At 43.4% G+C, this 20101-nt stretch overlaps 1 protein-coding gene across 2 annotated transcripts in view; it reads left to right on the forward strand.

The window, feature by feature from the left end:
- The window catches only part of PRELP (proline and arginine rich end leucine rich repeat protein), a 96604-nt gene that overhangs the window by 20146 nt on the left and 56357 nt on the right, over window positions 1-20101 (forward strand). The window contains exon 1 of one of the 2 annotated variants that reach the window (XM_056557827.1): window positions 15330-15440. The exons of the other annotated variant lie outside the window; for it this stretch is intronic. The gene's annotated coding sequence lies outside the window, so the exon portion shown is untranslated. Of the gene's footprint in view, window positions 1-15329; window positions 15441-20101 lie in introns of those variants that run through there. 2 annotated transcript variants of the gene reach the window in all.

A 20101-nucleotide genomic window follows, 5' to 3' on the forward strand; every position in this document is an offset into this window, starting at 1 on the left:
CAACCAGGTCGTATCCACCAGCAACGGCTCAACCTCTCTGACTGCTGAAGATAAGCGCGGTACAAGGGAGTAGACAAGAGCAAGGTCGGACGTAGCAGAAGGTCAGGGCAGGCAGCAAGGATCGTAGTCAGGGGCAACGGCAGGAGGTCTGGAACACAGGCTAGGAACACACAAGGGAACGCTTTCACTGGCACAATGGCAACAAGATCCGGCGAGGGAGTGCAGGGGAAGTGAGGTATAAGTAGGGAGTGCACAGGTGATAACACTGATTAGGCCTGCTGCGCCAATCAGTGGCGCAGTGGCCCTTTAAATTGCAGAGACCCGGCGCGCGCGTGCCCTAAGGAGCGGGGCCGCGCGCGCCGGGACAAGACAGATGGGGAACGGGTCAGGAACGGGAGCCGGGATGCGCATCGCGAGCGGGCGCCTCCTGCGTCGCGAATCGCATCCCGGCTGGGAGTGATATTGCAGCGTACCCAGTCAGCAGGTCTGACCGGGGCGCTGCGAATGAGAGGATGCTGCGAGCGCTCCGGGGAGGAGCGGGGACCCGGAGCGCTCGGCGTAACAACAGTGCTGTCTGCTGACACCTCTGTCCATTTTAGGAACTGTCCAGAGTAGAAGAAAATCCCTATAGAAAACCTTTTCTGCTCTGGACAGTTTCTAAAATGGACAGAGTTGTCAGCAGAGAGCACTGTGGTCAGGCAGAATGGAAATTCAAAAAGTTAGTAGTACTTATAAGTAATATACATGGATAAGATATAGAAAGTTAGCTTAGACATAATCATCTTACTGGAATGTATTACGGTTATGACGCCAATAAGACAGCTGTGTATAAAATGTTTAATCCAACTCTTAGAGTAACTGGGTGTGTCTGGTTAAAATAGTGAACTGGTTGTGACTGCTGTATTACTTCATTTCTTAACTATAAAATATTTATTATTATATCCCTTTAATCTTTTTTAAAAGCATAAAAAGTATGCACTGCATATTAAGCTGTCACATTAAAAGGAAATATTATAAGTAAATATTTTATATTGATTTGTAATAATCCTAAAACTCCTAATAGCAAGTAATCTCTATTGGGCCCCCTCCAGGATACATACATATGCAATGTCTCTGTGCCCACGACATATTCTGCCATATATTTGCTTACATCTATGTCAGTCTGAAAAGATGTGGGCATATGTGTTCACTGTAAGTAGGCTTGCAACTTACAGGCCTAGCATTTAAAAGGGTTATCCAGGAATCAAAAAACAGACCTATTTTCTTTCAAAGACCCCACCCTTTCTATCTCCACTTTGAGTGTGGTATTACAACTTGGCTCCAGTCACTTCAGTGTAACTGAGCTGCAGAACCACGCTCAACCTGGAGACAGACAGGGAGCAGTCTTTGAAAGAAATTATCTCTGTTTTTCGATTTCTGGATAACCCCTTTAAGCAGGCTACTTTTACACTGTAATAAATATTATTCTTTAACCCCTTAAGGACCTGGGGTGTTTCCGTTTTTGCATTTCCGTTTTTTCCTTCTTACCTTTAAAAAACCATAACTCTTTAAATTTTGCACCTAAAAATCCATATTATGGCTTATTTTTTGCGCCACCAATTCTACTTTGTAATGACATCAGTCATTTTACCCAAAAAATCTACAGCGAAGCATTGTGAGCCAAAATTGAAAAAAAAGAAGCCATTTTGTAAATTTTGGGGGCTTCTGTTTTTACACAGTACATTTTTCGGTGAAAATGACACCTTCTATTTATTCTGTAGGTCCATACAGTTAAAATGATACTACATGCAGGAAAATGTATATGTTTAAAATTGTTATTTTCTTACCCCTATAACTTTTTTATTTTTTTAGCGGTTTGTTTTTAGCGGTACCATTTTTGTATTGATAGGACTCATTGATTAATTATTTTTTCATGATATAAAAAGTGACCAAAAAATACACTATTTACGTCTTTGGAATTTTTTTGCGCGTACGCCATTGACCATGCGGTTTATTTTTTATAATTCGGACATTTCCGCACGCGGCGATACCACATATGTTTATTTTATTTTTTATTTACACTGGGTTTTTTTTTTTATGAAAAAAGGGGGGGTGATTCAAAGTTTTATAAGGCTAGGGCTCCACTGAGATTTTTGCCCTGCGATTTTTGTGGCATAAAAACCCAAGAAAAAAACACCAGAAAAACTGCCACAGTTTTTCCCTGCGTTTTGGCATTTTTTTCTGGCGTTTTTTTTTTTTTTTAGAAAATAGTTGGGTATCAAAAAAAAAAAAAAAAAAGATGCAGTAGGGATGTAAAAATGTATTTAAGTAAATGTTTATTTTTTATAACAACATTTTTATAATTTTTTTTATAAAGTGTGTGTGTTTAACTTTTTTTTCTCTTTTCCCCCCCAAATATTTTATGTAGTAATACTACTCCCAGCATGGAACACACTGTTCCATGATGGGAGTAGTAGTACCTGTACTATAGACAGATCACCCCGGGTGTCAGTCTGATACCCGATGCGATCATCCATAACATTGCAGAGATGCGGCTCTATACAGCGCTCGCACTTCTTCTCTGAGTGATGTCCTATTCAGATCACTGGCCGTTCATATTTTGCGCCCAGAGCTGTGATTGGCCGGATGGTTGCAGACAATCACAGCTCTGAGGGAAATATGAATGAATGAGTGGTCGGCCCAGAGTATAGTGCATAGCAGGGGTGCAACCTCTGTATACAGCCGCTCCATCTCTGCTATAGACAGGACGATCGCAGCGGGTGACAGTAGTGATACCCGCTGTGATCTGTTCTTACCTGCAGGTACTCCAACTCCCAACATGGAGCACACTCTGCTCCATGCTGGGAGCTGTAGTACCTGCATTAATAGACAGATCACAGCGAGTGTCATTTCTGACACCCGCTGCGATCTGTCTATTAATGCAGGTATTACAGCTCCCAGTATGGAGCAGAGTGTACTCCATGTTGGGAGTAGGAGTACTTGTAGTTAAGGAAAGATCACAGCGGGTATCACTACTGACACCCGCTGCGATCGTCCTTTATAATGTATGGATGCAGAGGCCGCTCTTCTATGGTCCCCTGCACTGCCATATATATACACATATTCCTAGAGCTGTGATAGGCTGGAACCATCTGGCCAATCACAGCTCTCTGCGGGAAATATGAATAGGTGTATATACGTCAGTGCAGGGGACCATAGAAGAGTGGCCGGATACATCTATACATTATACAGGAGGATCGCAATGGGCGATCTGTCAATTAGTACAGGTACTACTACTCCCATCATGGAACAACGTGTTCCATGCTGGGAGTAGTAGTACTACCTAAAAAATGTAAAAAAAAAAAAAAGTGAAAAACACACAGACACACTACATTTTTATTATTGTCGGCTACATTTTTAGTGCTTTACCCGCTCACATAAATTGATCCCTGTTTAAAAATTAATAAACATTTCGTAATATAAAAGAGAAATCTCGTTAGATACAATTTTTTCCATCATCTTTTTTATTATTATTTTTTTTATGGTACCCTACGAAATTTTAATAAAAAAAGGTATCTCCATCATTTTTTTGGATCGCTAAAGTCCAAAAAAGAATAAAAACCGCCTGCAAAAATGCAAAATGTAAAACCAACATGGACTTTTTCTTGGCGTTTTTGCTCTCCCATAGACTTCTATGGGATGAAAACGCCACGATTTCAAGGCAAAAAACGCCAAACTAGGTTTTGTCGGGCGATTTGAAAATCTAGCCTCTGAGCACGAAATTGCTGAAAAACGCCAAAAGGATTAAAAAAACGCCAAGTGAATCTGGCATTTGTAGTTTAGTATTGACTTGCAGCTAACATCTGGACGCGGTGTTTTTTCACTGAAAAAATGCTGTGCGGGAAAATTGGTGTTTTTACGGCATTTTTGCAACAAAAAAAACTCAGTGGAGTTCCAGCCTCAGGGAAGGGGATAAATGATTTTTATTCACTTTTTTTTGCAATGTTATAGCTCCCATAGGGGACTATAACACTGCACACACTGATCTTTTACATTGATCAATGGTTTCTTATAGGAAACCATTGATTAATGATTCTGCCGCTTGACTGCTCATGTCTGGATCTCAGGCACTGAGCAGTCATTCGTCGATCGGACACCAGGAGGCAAGGTAAGGGACCCTCCTGCTGTCTCACATCTGTTCGGGATGCCGCAATTTCACAGCGAACATCCCGAACAGCCCCCTGAGCTAGCCGGCAATGATTTATTTTCACTTTAGACGCGGCGTTCAATTTTGAATGCCTCGTCTAAAGGGTTAATAGCATGCGGCACCGCGATCAGTGCCACGGGTTCCGGATGTTGTTAGAGGCCGGCCCGACCCGCTATGACGCGGGGCCACGCATTGTAGAACAGGAGCGGACTCATGACGTATCGGTACGTCATGGATCCTTAACAGGTTAAACACATTAGCTTGGAAAAGCTCCAGATGTATACATTAAATGTAATTTAGTGGATTTCATAGTGGGATTCATCACCATAAATATCCATTGTTAAATAAATTAAAAAAAATACATAAGATGTATCTAGATATTTCTGATGTATTTTTGTTTAATTTAACAATGGATATCTATGGTAATGGATGCCACTGTATGAAATTAATTAAGTTACATTTAATAAAATTAAACCTAAAGACATAACATAATGATACTCTTTTGGCCTCTAATTTATGTCTAGGAATATGTTTACATGTGTTCCCAGCATGGTTAATGTATGCAACAGAGGAGAGATTCAAATGTTTAATTAAAGGTTCATTGCTTGATGTGACAGATGCACCTGGTATGACACTTTATAAAAAAAAAATTCTTCTGTAATAATCAAAAATATCACTTGACAAGTAAGAATTAAGCACTAAAGAGGTATGGGTATGCTGGGTTGTTGTACTTATCATCACAACAGAACTTACCAATGACTACAGCACTGATTGTACAAAGGCAGAATGCACAATGATATTAGTGATTCATAGGCGACAACTGCACTTTAGTCTTTCCTTTTCTTCTTCATCTGGTCCAGTGCGCCATGATTTTGGTTCATCACTTTGTCAGCAGTTCCTCATCTCCTAGATAAAGACCACACAATATGAGCGAGAAGGAAAATTTAAATCCAGGAACAAAACCACTCAATATGGCCCTGCTTTATTATTGTAAACCTGACCTTTTTTGTCGGGTTGTGTGTCAAAATGTGTTGCATTGTGCTGCAAATTGTGTCTGCGCCAGAATTTGAGTCAAAAATAAAAAATAAAAATCAACTCTCCATTTTTACTTAGAAATCCCGAAAAGGGGGCACAGCTGCCAGGGAATGGGGGCGTGGCCACCGAAAATAGGGCATGTCCCAACATATTTACTAATGTTTTCACAGAAAATGTGGTGGATTTGAGCTCTGGAAACCCCCACAGTTTAGAGCAGTTGTAAAAAAAGCAAAACATATGGAAAAGTGCAAAACGTAGGGAAACATTAGTAAAAACTGTAGAAAAATACCTGTCGGGAAACAAAACCAACAAAGAAAACTGCACTCCGCTCTTAGTAAATCAGGGTCAATACGTCTTTATTTACATGAAATAAAAGACTTGACGGACTCCCTCTATGTAAACACCAATGCATTTCGACGGTTAACTCACAGTCTTTTAATCTTGGCTACCTATACAAACACCCAGGTGGTTTAAAAAATAGCAAGGAAATTAAGTAATTAGTAGTGATGTCGCAAACATAAAATTTTCGGTTCGCGAACGCGAACTTCCACAAAAGTTCGCGAACCGCCATTGACTTCAATGGGCAGGTGAATTTTAAAACCCACAGGGACTCTTTCTGGCCACAATAGTGATTTAAAAGTTGTTTCAAGGGGACTAACTCCTGGACTGTGGCGTGCCGGAGTGGGATCCATGGCAAAACTCCCATGGAAAATTATATAGTTGATGCAGTCTGGTTTTAATCCATAAATCACCTAACATTCCTAAATGGTTTGGAATAATGTGCTTTAGCCCCCACATAGTTAGATCCTCCCTTTAGGCAGCACATAGATTCCCCCATGTTAGGCAGCACATTGTTAGAGTTCACCTTTAGGCAGCATATAAGAGTCCCCCATATTAGGCAGCACATAGTTAGAGGCCCCCTTGAGGCAGCACATAGTGGTATTTGAACCCCAGCAGTGCTAACCTCTGAGCCACCATGCTACCCTTAGCATATGTCTCATATCCACGGTTGCTAAAATGGACAGAGATGTCAGCAGAGAGTACCAGAAAAATTAGGCATGTACACATGGATGAAAAATTGGATATTGTCGCAGCCGCAGCTGTAGCAGTGGCCAGAAAAATTGCAGCACCATAACAAGTGCATCAGCAGAGGCCAGAAAAATTAGGCATGTACACATGGATGAAATATTGGGTATTGTTGCAGCCGCAGCTGTAGCAGCAGCCAGAAAAATTGCAGCACCAGAAAAAGTGCAGCAGCAGAGGCCCGAAAAATTAGGCATGTACACATGGATGAAAAATTTGGTATTGTCGCAGCCGCAGCTGTAGCAGCGGCCAGAAAAATTGCAACACCAGAAAAAGTGCAGCAGCAGAGGTCAGAAGATTAGGCATGTACACCCGGCTGGAAAATTTGTGACAGTTGTGCAAATGTTTTTATTTGCACAACTGTCTCACCAAATATGATTTGCACTAGTGTGACAATGAGCAAAAAAGCTTGCCAGCGGAGTTCCCCTTTTAAGCAGTGGTCCCCAACCAGGGTGCCTCCAGCTGTTGCAAAACACACAGACTGATATATTTCAGCCCTTTGAATACTGGAGTAGTTAGTTGCTTTAAAGAAAAAAAGCTTGCAAGCGGAGTTCCCCTTTTAAGCAGTGGTCCCCAACCATGGTGCCTCCAGTTGTTGCAAAACACACGGACTGATATCTTTCAGCCCTTTGAATACTGTAGTAGTTAGTTGCTTTAAATAAAAAAAGCTTGCCAGCGGAGTTCCCCTTTTAAGCAGTGGTCCCCAACCAGGGTGCCTCCAGCTGTTGCAAAACACACGGACTGATATCTTTCAGCCCTTTGAAATAGTTTACCGCAATGTTAAAGTATAGGGGGCGAATCGAACTTCACATATGTTCCCCCGGCGATGCGAACGAGAACATGCTAAATTCGCCGGGAACTGTTTGCCGGCGAACAATTCGCGACATCTCTAGTAATGAGTCAAGATTCACCCCTATTTAACCCCTTTTAAGGAGCAAGCCCATTATTTCTAGGGATGAGCGACTCTAATCAGCAGTGATTCACCTCAAACCCAAATCCTGCCTAGAAGCACTGACAGGGAAGGGAGTGAGATTGAGAGAGAGAGAGAGTGCAATTTTGGGTGTAGTACACAGTGACTGTGTGCTGCAGCACTGGTGTGTACTGCTGCTGTTGTTCACAAATACTGTTTTAAACGTACTGGAGCGCATTGTCCTCCCCTCATAAGTGCATACCACATACGTACATCTAAGTGGTGTACTATTTTGTTCCTGTTAAAGTCTTAAGGGCCTAGATACTGTGAAAAGCCAGCCAAAAGTACACACCAGTTGGTGTTGTACACAAATACTGTTTTAAGCATACTGGAGCGCATTGTCCTCCCCGCATAAGTGCATACCACATATGTACATCTAAGAGGTGTACTATTTTGTTCCTGTTAAAGTCTTAAGGGCCTAGATACTGCCAAAAGTACACATCGGCTGGTGTTGTACACAAATACAGTTTTTTGCGTACTGGCATTGTCCTCCCCGCACTAAGTATGTCAGGCAGAGAAGTGCCAGGATGTGCACAGAGGAGTCGCAGAGGCCTAAATTCATCAGGCAGAGGTTGCAGCAGAGTAGGGGTGAGTGGCAGCAGGAGTTGCAGCGAGAGGCCTGAGCTCCAGGTATCAGCTATTGGTCGTGTGTCGACTGGAAACCCATCTGCCGTCATCGATTGGTTAACACGCTCATCCACTTCATCACAAGTGACATCTGACACCCCCAGTCAACAGTCGGTGGGTTCCTCAGACACAACCCCCAGTTGGCATGGCCCGTGAGCAGTCCCTGTCCTCCCGTTGCCTCTGTCCTATGCTGTTCCCTCCCCCACAGAAGTATCTTATGCTGTGGGTTCAGCTCAACTATTTAGTGAGGACGATCTAGAGGACAGTCAGCAGGTACTGCCCAGCCAAGAAGTGGAGGAGACATCCGCCACTTCCTCTGCTAGGCGGGCAAGTAGTGATGAGGAGAGTGTGGTGGGAGGTGGTATTGCAAGCATTCAAGCTTCTGAAGCAGGCACTGTTGAGGAACCTGAGGACATCAGTGACATGCAGACACAACTCGATGATGATGAAGCCGATTGCACTTGGGAGACGGGTGCAGAAGGGGCTTCATCATCATCAGGAGAAGAGGGATGCAGGATGCCCATGAGGCAGCAGCTGAGCCAGCAAGTTGGTAGCATGGTTGGCAGTCAGCATGGTGGCAGAAGTGGAAAGTCTGGAGCCATACGTGCCCGGGGCAGACCACCTGCTTTGCGGCAGCCTAACTCCCCAGGAGGTGGTGAAACAGTGGATCCTGGAGTAGGGGCAGTAGCAGTTAATCAGTGCGGACTGTTGGTGGGAAAATCAGCTCTCGGCGGTGTGGCAGTTTTTCATCAAGCATCCGGAGGATGTTAACATAGCCACATGCAAGATGTGTCGGCAGAAGGTGAAGCGTGGCCAGGGTCCCAATGTTAGCACCACGGCCTTGCATCAACATATGCTGTGTCACCATAAAATGGCCTGAGAGAACTGTGGATCCGATGTGGTGGTCCATCCTGCTGCATCACCCACTGGCATGCCGATCCCTGTTTTGCCGAGCCAAGGCTTCACCACCTCAGCCAAAGGGAGCTGTATGTTATACCCATCTTCGGGTCAGTCATTCGGCCAGCAATGCATCGGCGAAGCCATGTCCAAGAGACAACAATATGCGGCCACTATTCCAATGGCGCAGAAGCTGAATGTGCTCCTGTCCAGGTTGCTAGTGCTGCAGTCCCTCCCTTTTCAAGTGGTGGACTCTGCACCTTTCAGAGAACTGATGGCTTGTGTCGAGCCAAGGTGGAGAGTCCCAAGCCGTCATTTCTTTACGAAGAAGGCAGTACCAGCCCTGCACAATTTTGTTGAACAGAAGGTGGGCTAGTCCTTAAGCCTGTCGGTGTGTACCAAAGTGCACGGAGCTATAACTGCAGTCAGGGACAATACATGTCCTTTACTGCCCACTGAGTGAATGTGGTTCCTGCTCAGCCACAGCATCAACTGGGACAGGTCACCCCGTTTCTGCCTCCACGCTCTCAGGTCATTGGTCCAGTGACAGTGTGCGACTCCACCTCCTCATCCTCAATCGTGCCCTCAGCCTGCACGCCTCCACTGTACGGACAAGTCTCAGTGCCCCTACAGCATACCATGTGTGCAGGGCACAGCAGTGTCACGCTGTTCTTCACATGGTTTGCTTTGGCCAGAACCGCAAAAAAAAAAAACACACATGGTATATTATTTGGGAAACAACACCCCTTTACACCCCACAGGTGTTTAACAAATGTTTGCTAAAATTTACGTGAAAATGAAAACATTGATTTTTCTCACTAAAATGCTGGGATAACCCCACATTTTTCTTTTCAAAAGAGATAATAAGAGAAAAAGGCCCCCAAAAATTGTAACCCCATTTCTTATGAGTATGGAAATACCCCATATGTGAATGTAAAGTGCTCTGCGGGTGCATTACAGAGCACAGTAGAGAAGAAGAGCCATTGAGCTTTTGGAGAGAGAATTTGGTTGGAATGGAAGTCAGGGGCCATGTGCATTTACAAAGCCCCCGTGCCACCACATGTTTCGAAAACTACACCCTTCACAGAATGTAATAAGGGTTGCAGTGAGCATTGACACCCCACTGGCACTGACACCTGTGGGGTGTAAATGCTCACTGCACCCCTTGTTACATTCTGTGAGGGGTGTAGTTTCCAAAATGGGGTTACATGTGGGGGGGTCCACTGTTCTGGGCCATGGGGGCTTTGTAAACGCATGTGGCATTCAATTCCAGCCAAATTCTCTCTCTAAAAGCCCAATGGCACTCCTTCTCTTCTGAGCCCTGTAGTGCAGCCGCAGAGCACTGTACATCCTGATATGGGGTATTTCCTTATTCAGAAGAAAAGGTGTTACAAATTTTCGGAGCTTTTTTCCTATTACCGCTTGTGAAAATGAAAAATATGGGGTAACACAAGTATTTTAGTGAAAACATTTTTTTTTTATTTTCACTACACACTTTAATTAAAAAAAATCAAACATCTGTTGGGTGTTAAGGCTCAATACACCCCATGTTATATTCCATGAGAGGTATAGTTGCCAAAATGGGGTCATATGTGGGTGCTTTTTTTTTTTTTTTTTTGTGTTTATGTCAAAACCGCTGTAACTCTCAGCCACACCTGTGCAAATCCCCTCAAATGTACATGGCGTTCTCTCACTCCTGAGGCCTGTTGTGCGCCCACAAAGCATTTTATGTCCAAATAATGGGGTATTTCTGAAGAAATTGCGTTAAAAATTTTGGGGGTCTTTTTTCCTTTTACCTCTTGTGAAAATGAAAAATATGGGGCAACACCAGCATGTTAGTGTAAAAATGTAATTTATTTACACTAACATGCTGATGTAGACCCCCACTTTACCTTTTCGTAAGGGGTAAAAGGAGAAAAAAAAAACTAAATTTGTTAGGCCATTTCTCCCGAATACGGAAATACCCCATATGTGGCCCTAAACTGTTGCCTTGAAATACGACAGGGCTCTGAAGTGAGAGAGCTCCATGCGCATTTGACATTTGAGGCCTAAATTAGGGATTTGCATAGGGACGGACCTGGATGCAAGCATTTCACTTGCCTCCGATACCAAAAATACCCTACGGCAGTATTTCCCAAACAGGGTGCCACCATCTGTTGCAAAACTCCCAGCATGCCTGGACAGTCAATGGCTATCCGGCAATACTGGGAGTTGTTGTTTTGCAACAGCTGGAGGCTCCGTTTAGTAATTACGAGAAGTTACTGTGTAAGGGAGTGTATATGTAGTGTTTTACTTTTTATTTTGTGCAGTGTAGTGTAATGTTTTTAGGGTACATTCACATGGGCGGGGGGTTCCCAGCGAGTTTGAGCTGCATTGTAAAATTTGCCACATCTCAAACTTGTAGCGGGAAACTCACTGTAAACCCAGCCCGTGTGAATGTACCCTGTACATTCACATGGGGTGGGACCTCCAGCTGTGGCAAAACTACAACTCCCAGCATGCCCTTTGGCTGTCCGTGCATGCTGGGAGTTGTAGTTATAGTAACATAGTTCATAAGGTTGAAAAAAGACCAGAGTCCATCACGTTCAACCTATATCCCTTATGAGTCCCTACTGAGTTAATCCAGAGGAAGGCAAACAACCATCATACTAGAGGTTAGAAATTCCTTCCCGACTCCAAATATGGCAGTCAGAATAAATCCCTGGAACAACGTTCTGTCCCTATAAATCTAGTATACATAACCAGCAATGTTCTTACTCTCCAAAAATGCATCCAGACCCCTTTTAAATTCTTTTACAGAGTTCCCCATGACCACCTCCTCCGGGAGAGAATTCCACAGTCTCAATGCTCTTACAGTAAAGAACCCCCGTCTGTGCTGGTGTAGAAACCTTATTTCCTCTAAACGGAGAGGATGCCCCCTTGTTATAGATACAGTTCTGGGTATAAATAGATCATGGGAAAGATCTCTGTACGGTCCCCTGATATATTTATACATAGTTATTAGGTCTCCCCTAAGCCTTCTTTTTTCTAAACTAAATAACCCTAATTCTGATAATCTTTCTGGGTACTGTAGTCCTCCCATTCCCCGTATTACACTGGTTGCCCGTCTTTGAACCCTCTCAAGCTCCATTGTATCTTTCTTGTACACTGGTGCCCAGTACTGTACACAGTATTCTATGTGTGGTCTGACTAGTGATTTGTACAGCGGTAGAATGATTTCCTTGTCGTGGGCATCTATGCCCCTATTGATGCACCCCATGATTTTATTTGCCTTGGCAGCAGCTGCCCGACACTGGTCACTACAGCTAAATTTACTGTTAACTAAAACTCCCAAGTCCTTTTCCACGTCAGTCGTCCCTAGTGTGCTCCCATTTAATACATAATCCCAGGCCAGATTTTTCTTCCCCATGTGCATTACCTTACATTTATCAGTGTTGAACCTCATCTGCCACTTTCCAGCCCAAGCCTCCAACCTATCCAGATCCATTTGTAACAGTGCCCTGTCCTCTATTGTGTTTACTGCTTTACAGAGTTTAGTATCATCTGCAAAGATTACTACTTTACTATTCAACACCTCTACAAGGTCATTAATGAATATATTAAATAGGACAGGACCCAATACTGACACCTGTGGTACCCCACAAGTTACAGTCACCCAATCAGAATAAGTACCATTAATAACCACCCTCTGTTTCCTATCACTGAGCCAGTTACTTACCCACTTGCACACATTCTCCCCCCGCCCCATCCATCTCATTTTATGCACCAACCGTTTATGTATAAAAGCTGATCAGGTTAGTTTGACAGGACCGATCCCTCATAAAGCCATGCTGATATGGAGTCATGCATTTATTTGTATCAAGATATTCCAAAATAGCATCTCTTAGAAAACCCTCAAACAATTTACATACAACAGAGGTTAAACTAACAGACCTATAATTCCCGGGGTCACCTTTTGTCCTCTTTTTAAATATTGGCACCACATTTGCCATGCGCCAGTCCTGGGGAACAGTCCCTGTTACTATAGAGTCCATGAATATTAAAAATAGGGGTCTGTCTATTACACTATTTAATTCCTTTAGAACACGGGGGTGAATGCCATCTGGACCTGGCGATTTGTCTATTTTGATTTTTTGTAGGCGGCACTGTACTTCTTCCTGGGTTAGACAGGTGACCTGTACTGGGGAGTTTACCTTATCTCGCTGTATTTCACCTGGCATTTCATTTTCCTCAGTGAATACAGTGGAGAAGAATTTGTTTAATATATTTGCTTTTTCCTGATCCCCGTTTATAATTTCTTCCGCATGATTTTGGGGTTAGTTTTACTCTCTTTGGCAATGAGACTTTCTGTCTCTATTTTTGCGGCTTTTATCTGATTTTTACATATTTTACATTTTTCTCTATATGTGTTTCGCAACCAGTGTGCCTCCAGCTGTTGCAAAACTACAACTTCCAGCATGCATGGACAGTCAAAGGGCATGCTGGGAGTTGTAGTAGTGTGTCTCCAGCTGTTGCATAACTACAACTCCCAGCATACCCTTCCGCTGTCACTGCATGCTGAGAGTTGTATTTGTACAACAGCTGAAAGCACACTTGTTGCGAAACACTGAGAGTTTGTTATCTAATCAGTGTTTTGCAACCAATGTGCCTCTGGCTGTTGCAAAACTACAACTTCCAGCATGTACGGTCTTTCAGTGCATGCTGGGAGTTGTAGTTTGCAACAGCTAGAGGCACACTGGTTGAGAAACACTGAGTTAGATGACAAACTCTCAGTGTTTCACAACCAGTGTGCCTTCAGCTGTTGCAAAACTACAACTCTCAGCATGCACTGACAGCCGAAGGGCATGCTGGGAGTTGTAGTTATTCAACAGCTGGAGGCACACTTTTTCATAGAACAGCCAAAAGGCATGCTGGGAGTTGTGGTTGTGCCCTCTGCTGTTGCATAACAACAACTCTAAGCATGTCCTTTTGTGCATGCTGGGAGTTGTTGCTACCTCCTGCTGCTGCGCTCCTCATCGCTTCTGCCGCTTGTCCTGGGCCCCGATCCCGCCACAGACACAAGGGATCAGGGGCCCCAGGTGCTGGTGTCAACTCCCGACACCCACTCTCGCCCTTCAGAATAGGGGCAGAGCGGTGCCATTAGTGATACCCCCAGCAGGAGTCCTGAGTCCCGGTAACAGCTGACGAATCAGGACGATCGTGAGGTGGCACCAGTGCCACATCACTCCTGCTGGTAAAGGAGACCCGATTGACCCGGAATCACCGCAAATCGCCGGTCGGAATTGTCTGGTGATCGCCGACATGGGGGGTCTCAGGTGGGTGCAGGGGGTGTCTGTTGAATGATTTCAGCAGACATCCCATTCCGTTCTCCGCTCTGTTACCGGTGGTGAATGGAAACCTCCAGGGCGTACAGATACACCTTGGGTCCTTAAGTCCCAGGACGCCCTGTGTCCTGGACAAGTTAAAGAACCTTCAAAAATATGCAAAGATAAACATACAAAAATGTGCATAGAAATTTATGGAATTATAAAAGAAGAGTTAAAAGCAATAGGGAAAATATCCAATAATAACATGAGGTAATGATTTCTAATATACATGTGAACATTAAACACACTAGTACAATACATGTATAATCTATCTGTGTGTATATATATATATATATATATATATATATATATATATATATATAAAACTTAATGTATGTGTGTGTATGTTCCAGCATTACGTCCAAACGGCTAAAGATATTAACATGCACCTTGGCACACATGTAATTTGTATGTCAACAACAAACAGAGGATAGATAATTTAAAGGGGTATTCCAGGCCAAAACTTTTTTTATATATATCAACTGGCTCCGGAAAGTTAAACAGATTTGTAAATTACTTCTATTAAAAATCTTAATCCTTCCAATAGTTATAAGCTTCTGAAGTTGAGTTGTTGTTTTCTGTCTCACTGCTCTCTGATGACTCACGTCCCGGGAGCTGTGCAGTTCCTATGGGGACATTCTCCCATCATGCACAGCTCCCGGGACGTGACATCATCATTGAGCAGTTAGACAGAAAACTTCAGAAGCTAATAACTATTGGAAGGATTAAGATTTTTTAATAGAAGTAATTTACAAATCTGTTTAACTTTCCAGAGCCAGTTGATATATATAAAAAAAGGTTTTGCCTGGAATACCCCTTTAACCTCTTCAGGACGTGGGGCGTATGCATACACCCGTGGGAATTCCGGTTCCCGCCAGGTTGGGGACCGGACCGTGATGCCTGCTGAAATCATTTAGCAGGCATCCCGACACATCGCCCAGGGAGGTCCTGAGACCCCCCCCCATGTCGGTGATGGTAGAAAATCGCATGTCAATTCAGACATGCGATTTTCTGCTATTCCGGGCTGATCGGGTCTTTGGTGACCCGATCACCTGGAAAATAGGGATGATCGGAGCTGTCAGTGACAGCCCGATCATCCTGAGGGCTAGGAGCGAGGTCACAGTGCTGCGATCTCCTCCTATCCCCTGCCATTGGTCAGAACCCTCCATTCTGCCCACCCCTGAATGTTGTGGGGAACGTGTGGAGAAGATGTAGACCGGTACCTGGAGGAGAAGATGCGTGGGGACCCCCTGATCGTCGCTGGAGACAGGCACAGGTAGAGAAACCCCGTTGGGGGGGGGTCCGGGAAATGAAAGTGAAAGTAAAGTGATCTTTACTGTGGCAACCACTAGGAAGGCCAAACTGCAACTCCCAGCATGCCCAGACAGGGAGTTGTAGTTTTGCAACATCTGGAGGGTCACAGTTTGGAGACCACTGTTACAGTAGTGCCCAAACGCTAGCCCTCCAGATGTTGCCAAACTACAACTCTCCGCATGCCTAGACTGCCCAGGCATGCTGGGAGTTGTAGTTCTGTAACATCTGTCTCTTCAGATTTTGCAATTTTTATGACATTTTAGAAAATTGCTGCTCTACTTTGAAGCCCTCTAAAAGCAAAAATATGTCCATTTTATGATGCCAACATAAAGTGGACATATTGTATTTGTGAATAAAAGTAAAATTAATTGGGAATATCCATTTTCCTTACAAGTAGAGAGCTTCAAATTTAGAAAAATGCTACATTTTCAAATTTTTCATTAAATTTTGGCATTTTTCACCAAAAAAGGATGCAAGTAACGCCGGAAATTTACCACCAAAATAAAGTAGAATATGTCACGAAAAAACAATCTCAGAATCAGAATATTCGGTAAAAGCGTTTTCGAGTTATTAATTTGTAAAGCAACGGTGGTCAGAATTGCGAAAAGGGCTCAGTCCTTAAGGTGAAAAAGGGCTGCGACCTTAAGGGGTTAACCCTTACTCACCCCCAGTTGCCAGGGTCAAGGTTTTTGTTTATAGTCCCATACAAGTCTATGGGAAATATATGTTACAGCATAACTTCCAAACGGCTGGACATATTTCAATAATACTTGGTCACATGTTACTTATATGTCCACTTAAAATATAGGATAGTGAATTTAACCCTTAACTACCCCGCATTTCTGAGTGTCGGGGGTTTTTGTTTAAAGTCCCATGCAAATCTATGGGAAATGTATGTTCCCACGTAACTTCCATACAGCTGGAGATATTTCTATAATACCTGGTGCAAATATTACTTATATGACAAATAAAAATATATGATAATTAAATTAGCCATTACCTACACCCTTATATAAAAGATGTTTTTTTGTTTCAAGTCCCATGCAGGTATATGGGACTTCCAGTACCTTACTCCACAAGCTCCTCTCTGCATCTCCAGGTGAATGTGTCAGTCCGGCTTGCAAGCCAAACCCCATCTCACAAAGATACGCCCACTGTTTTAGCCCCACTCCTTTTATTATCTACCCATTTTGTGCATCTGTCTGGCTTGCAAATCACGCCCAGTCCCACAAAGCCACATCCCCTTCTATTTTTAGCTTACAATATCTTCATCACAAATCAGTCCCACCTGAGGACAGGATATGAGGATGGGACATAAGAACGGGATATGAGGACAGCATATGAATACAAGATATGAGGTCAGGATATGAAGACAGGATATGAGGATGAGATATGAGGTCAGCATATGAGTACAGGATATGAGGTTAGGATATGAGGACGGGATATGAGCTTGAGATAGGAGGACTGGATAAGAGGATGGGATATGAGGACGGGATATGTTGTTTTTTAACAAACTGAAGGAACAAGCAGGTTATATATAGATATATTTGTGTGGATAACTTCATGAATATTCATGAGCCGGACGGCAGCTCCACCCAGCTAGAATGACGTGTGGCTGAGTCCGAGATGATAACACCTCCCACTGAGTCCCAAGCCAGGGAATAACAGAAAACTAAAAATATAGATATCTTAAGAACCGCTGAACCATTTTTAACCAGGTAAGGAGCGTTTTAATCTGTGTGTGTAAACAGGTTTAGTGCGGGTGATTCTAATGACAGATTTCCTTTAAGAAGCCATTGATTTAATATTATATTTTTATGAACGAATATGATGCAAATGTTTTTATATCTTGACTATGAGATGTCGGCTTGTACATCCTACTACAGAGAAGTAACTTGGCACTCCAACCACTTTCCAAGATCTACCTCCAAATTCCAGACACCAGATGTCCCAATTAGCACAGCAACATAAAAGTGTAGAGACTGGTGGTGCTCACAAATTTTTTTTCCGTATATATAATCTACCTCAAAGAAATGTGAAGAGTGCACTCAACCAAATGTAGCTTGCTTCATAGTTCTTTTATTAATCCATTCAGGAATACAAAAAGTGCAATGGACATATGGGGGGGGGGGGGAGGTCAATGGTGCAATTTCATGCTAACCAAGCACTTTAATTGGGACACACGTCATCACTTTTCAAGGTACGTAAAAATGCCACCTGAGTATCTTGTTGTCATAGTAACATGTAAACAACTTATATAGAAAACTAGTGCTGGATAAAACATACCTCAAAAGCAAAAGAAAAAAGGTATTATACAGTAGCACATTCATTTCACTGTAATGGCTGTGCTTAGGTGGATCCACTGACCTGTTGAGGAAGATGGCTTGGACCGTACCAGGGAGTGGTGTCTAAGGTGCAACTTGTTTTAACCAGAGCCCACCGCAAAGAGTGATGGACTTGCTGCGGTAGGCGGCTACCCCTACGGCTCATCCCTACAGGCAGCCGAGGTATAACATGGCACAGGAAGGATGAGACACAGACGTAGTCAGGACAGGCAGGAGGTCAGGACAGGCGTCAATGAAGCAAGGTCAGGTCACATAGCTGACTGTTAGCAGGCAGGCGGAACAGGACCAAGTTCAGTATTCGTAGTAAGGGACCAGATACAACAAGGCAAGACACTAATACAAGCTTTCTCTTGGCTACCAGGGCACAAAGATCCAGCAGTGAGCCGCAGGAAGTGCCGGAACTAAATAGGGACTGTTTCTCCTAAGCACCAATTATTGGTGCACTGGCCCTTTAAATTTAGAAGAGTCAGCGCATGTGCCCTAGGAGGCAGGGACATGTGTGCCAGCAGGAATGGGCAGGAGGAGAACAGAGCGGGGCTCGCAAGCGCAATGGACAGAGGGAAACGGCCGGAGGAGGCCGCGGAAGGTGAGCAGCAGTCCAGGGTTCGCATGCGAACCGCAGCACTGCCTGGGACAGAAGGGGACAAGAGAGAGTACTCCCGGCCAGGGTGCCTCATTGGAGTGTGGGCCGCGACACCCACTACGATCATTTAGGCCTAAAGGACCCATAGCATCTAAACGCATGATCCATCTTGCCTTCTTTCTCAGTAAAATCTGATGTCTATCTAAACCATTCCGGGCCTTTTCTGCTCTCTCCAGCGACATGAACCTCAAAGCATTAATATAATTATTATGCATATCTTTCATATGTTGCATAAACCACATTGCATTGGTTACAGTGCTGAGAGAGTGGACATATTCTGGGATCCAATGAAAAAAAGGGTGTTTCGTTTTACCAGTGTAGAAACAATCACAAAAACAAACCAGACTATAGACAGTGAATGTAGATCTGCAGGTGATACATTAATTATTACTGTATATACAGCATGGGTAATTTTTTTTTTAAACAAATAGAACAAATTACCCTTGCAATTGCCTTTCTTACTACAGATTTACAGAAAAAAGGGTTGTGTCATGATTCCACAGATAAAGGGCTAGCTGCTAACTCTTTTGGTCTGATCCAACAGAAGAGCTACAGTAGCACAAATTGCTTAAAAAAAAAAAAAGTTATTGCCCCATATCCTAAAATAATAAATCATAAAACTTAATTCTTTTATTTTTTATGGAAGGCAGTTGGCCACAGCTATTTACACATTTATCAAAACTTTTACCACTTAGAGGAAAAATAACTTATTATCACTGCTTGGCCGTAAGGAGCTATGCAACCTGCCAGACTCTGTGCTGACAAGTCCACCTTTGCAGCATCCCCTGAAACCACCATTATCTTAAAGACTGCCAGCTGTGTCTGAATAAAAGAATGTATCAGAAATTCATATAATAAATAACTCTGCATAACAATATGAATAATAATAGTCACATAACTGGGGGGGCTGCAGGAAAACTTGCCTCTAGGAACAGAAGAGGCAGAGCGAGGTAAGGCCAGGACATAAATAAAAGGTCCGATGAGATGGGGGAGGGGAACAAGCACTCACTGACCAGTCACTCAGTCAGGACAATAACAAAATCAAGGGGGATAAACACTAAACTCTGTCGCATTAATTCTCTTTTGTGTTGCCAGCCCTACAACCCCAGATGGCCTTCAAAACACAGATAGCACGGCAGCTTGCTTGGCATTTGGCTTATTGCCACAGAATGGCCAGAGTGTCCTCTGCTTACAACTGGACCAGAGAAAGGAGGACTGGTCTGATGATTTATGCTTCTTTTAAATTGTGTTAATGGTTTGATGCATGTGCATTTGTTACTATGGACCAGGATACATTATGGAAAGAAGGCAAGCCAGCACGAAGTGTGAAAAATGCTTAACTACAAAACCTTTGATACTGAAATTACTGGGCATATTATTTTGTCAATTATCACCTAAACATTATTGCAGACCAAGTACACCCCTCATGGCTTTGCCTAAGGTTATTGGCCCCAATGGACAGAACGATATGCGCTGCTATCGTTCAGCCTCTCTGCTGCCCAGCCAAGCTAAGGCATATCCAACCCCCGACACACACACATGCACCATAAGCTATAGTTTTTACCAGTACCACTTTTTCATAGTTTCGGCAAAACTGGGCCTTTGGGCCTTTTATAAGCAATCATTTGAATTCTT

Source organism: Hyla sarda, chromosome 2, assembly GCF_029499605.1.
Source record: "Hyla sarda isolate aHylSar1 chromosome 2, aHylSar1.hap1, whole genome shotgun sequence".
In the NCBI taxonomy this organism is placed as follows: Eukaryota; Metazoa; Chordata; class Amphibia; order Anura; family Hylidae; genus Hyla; species Hyla sarda.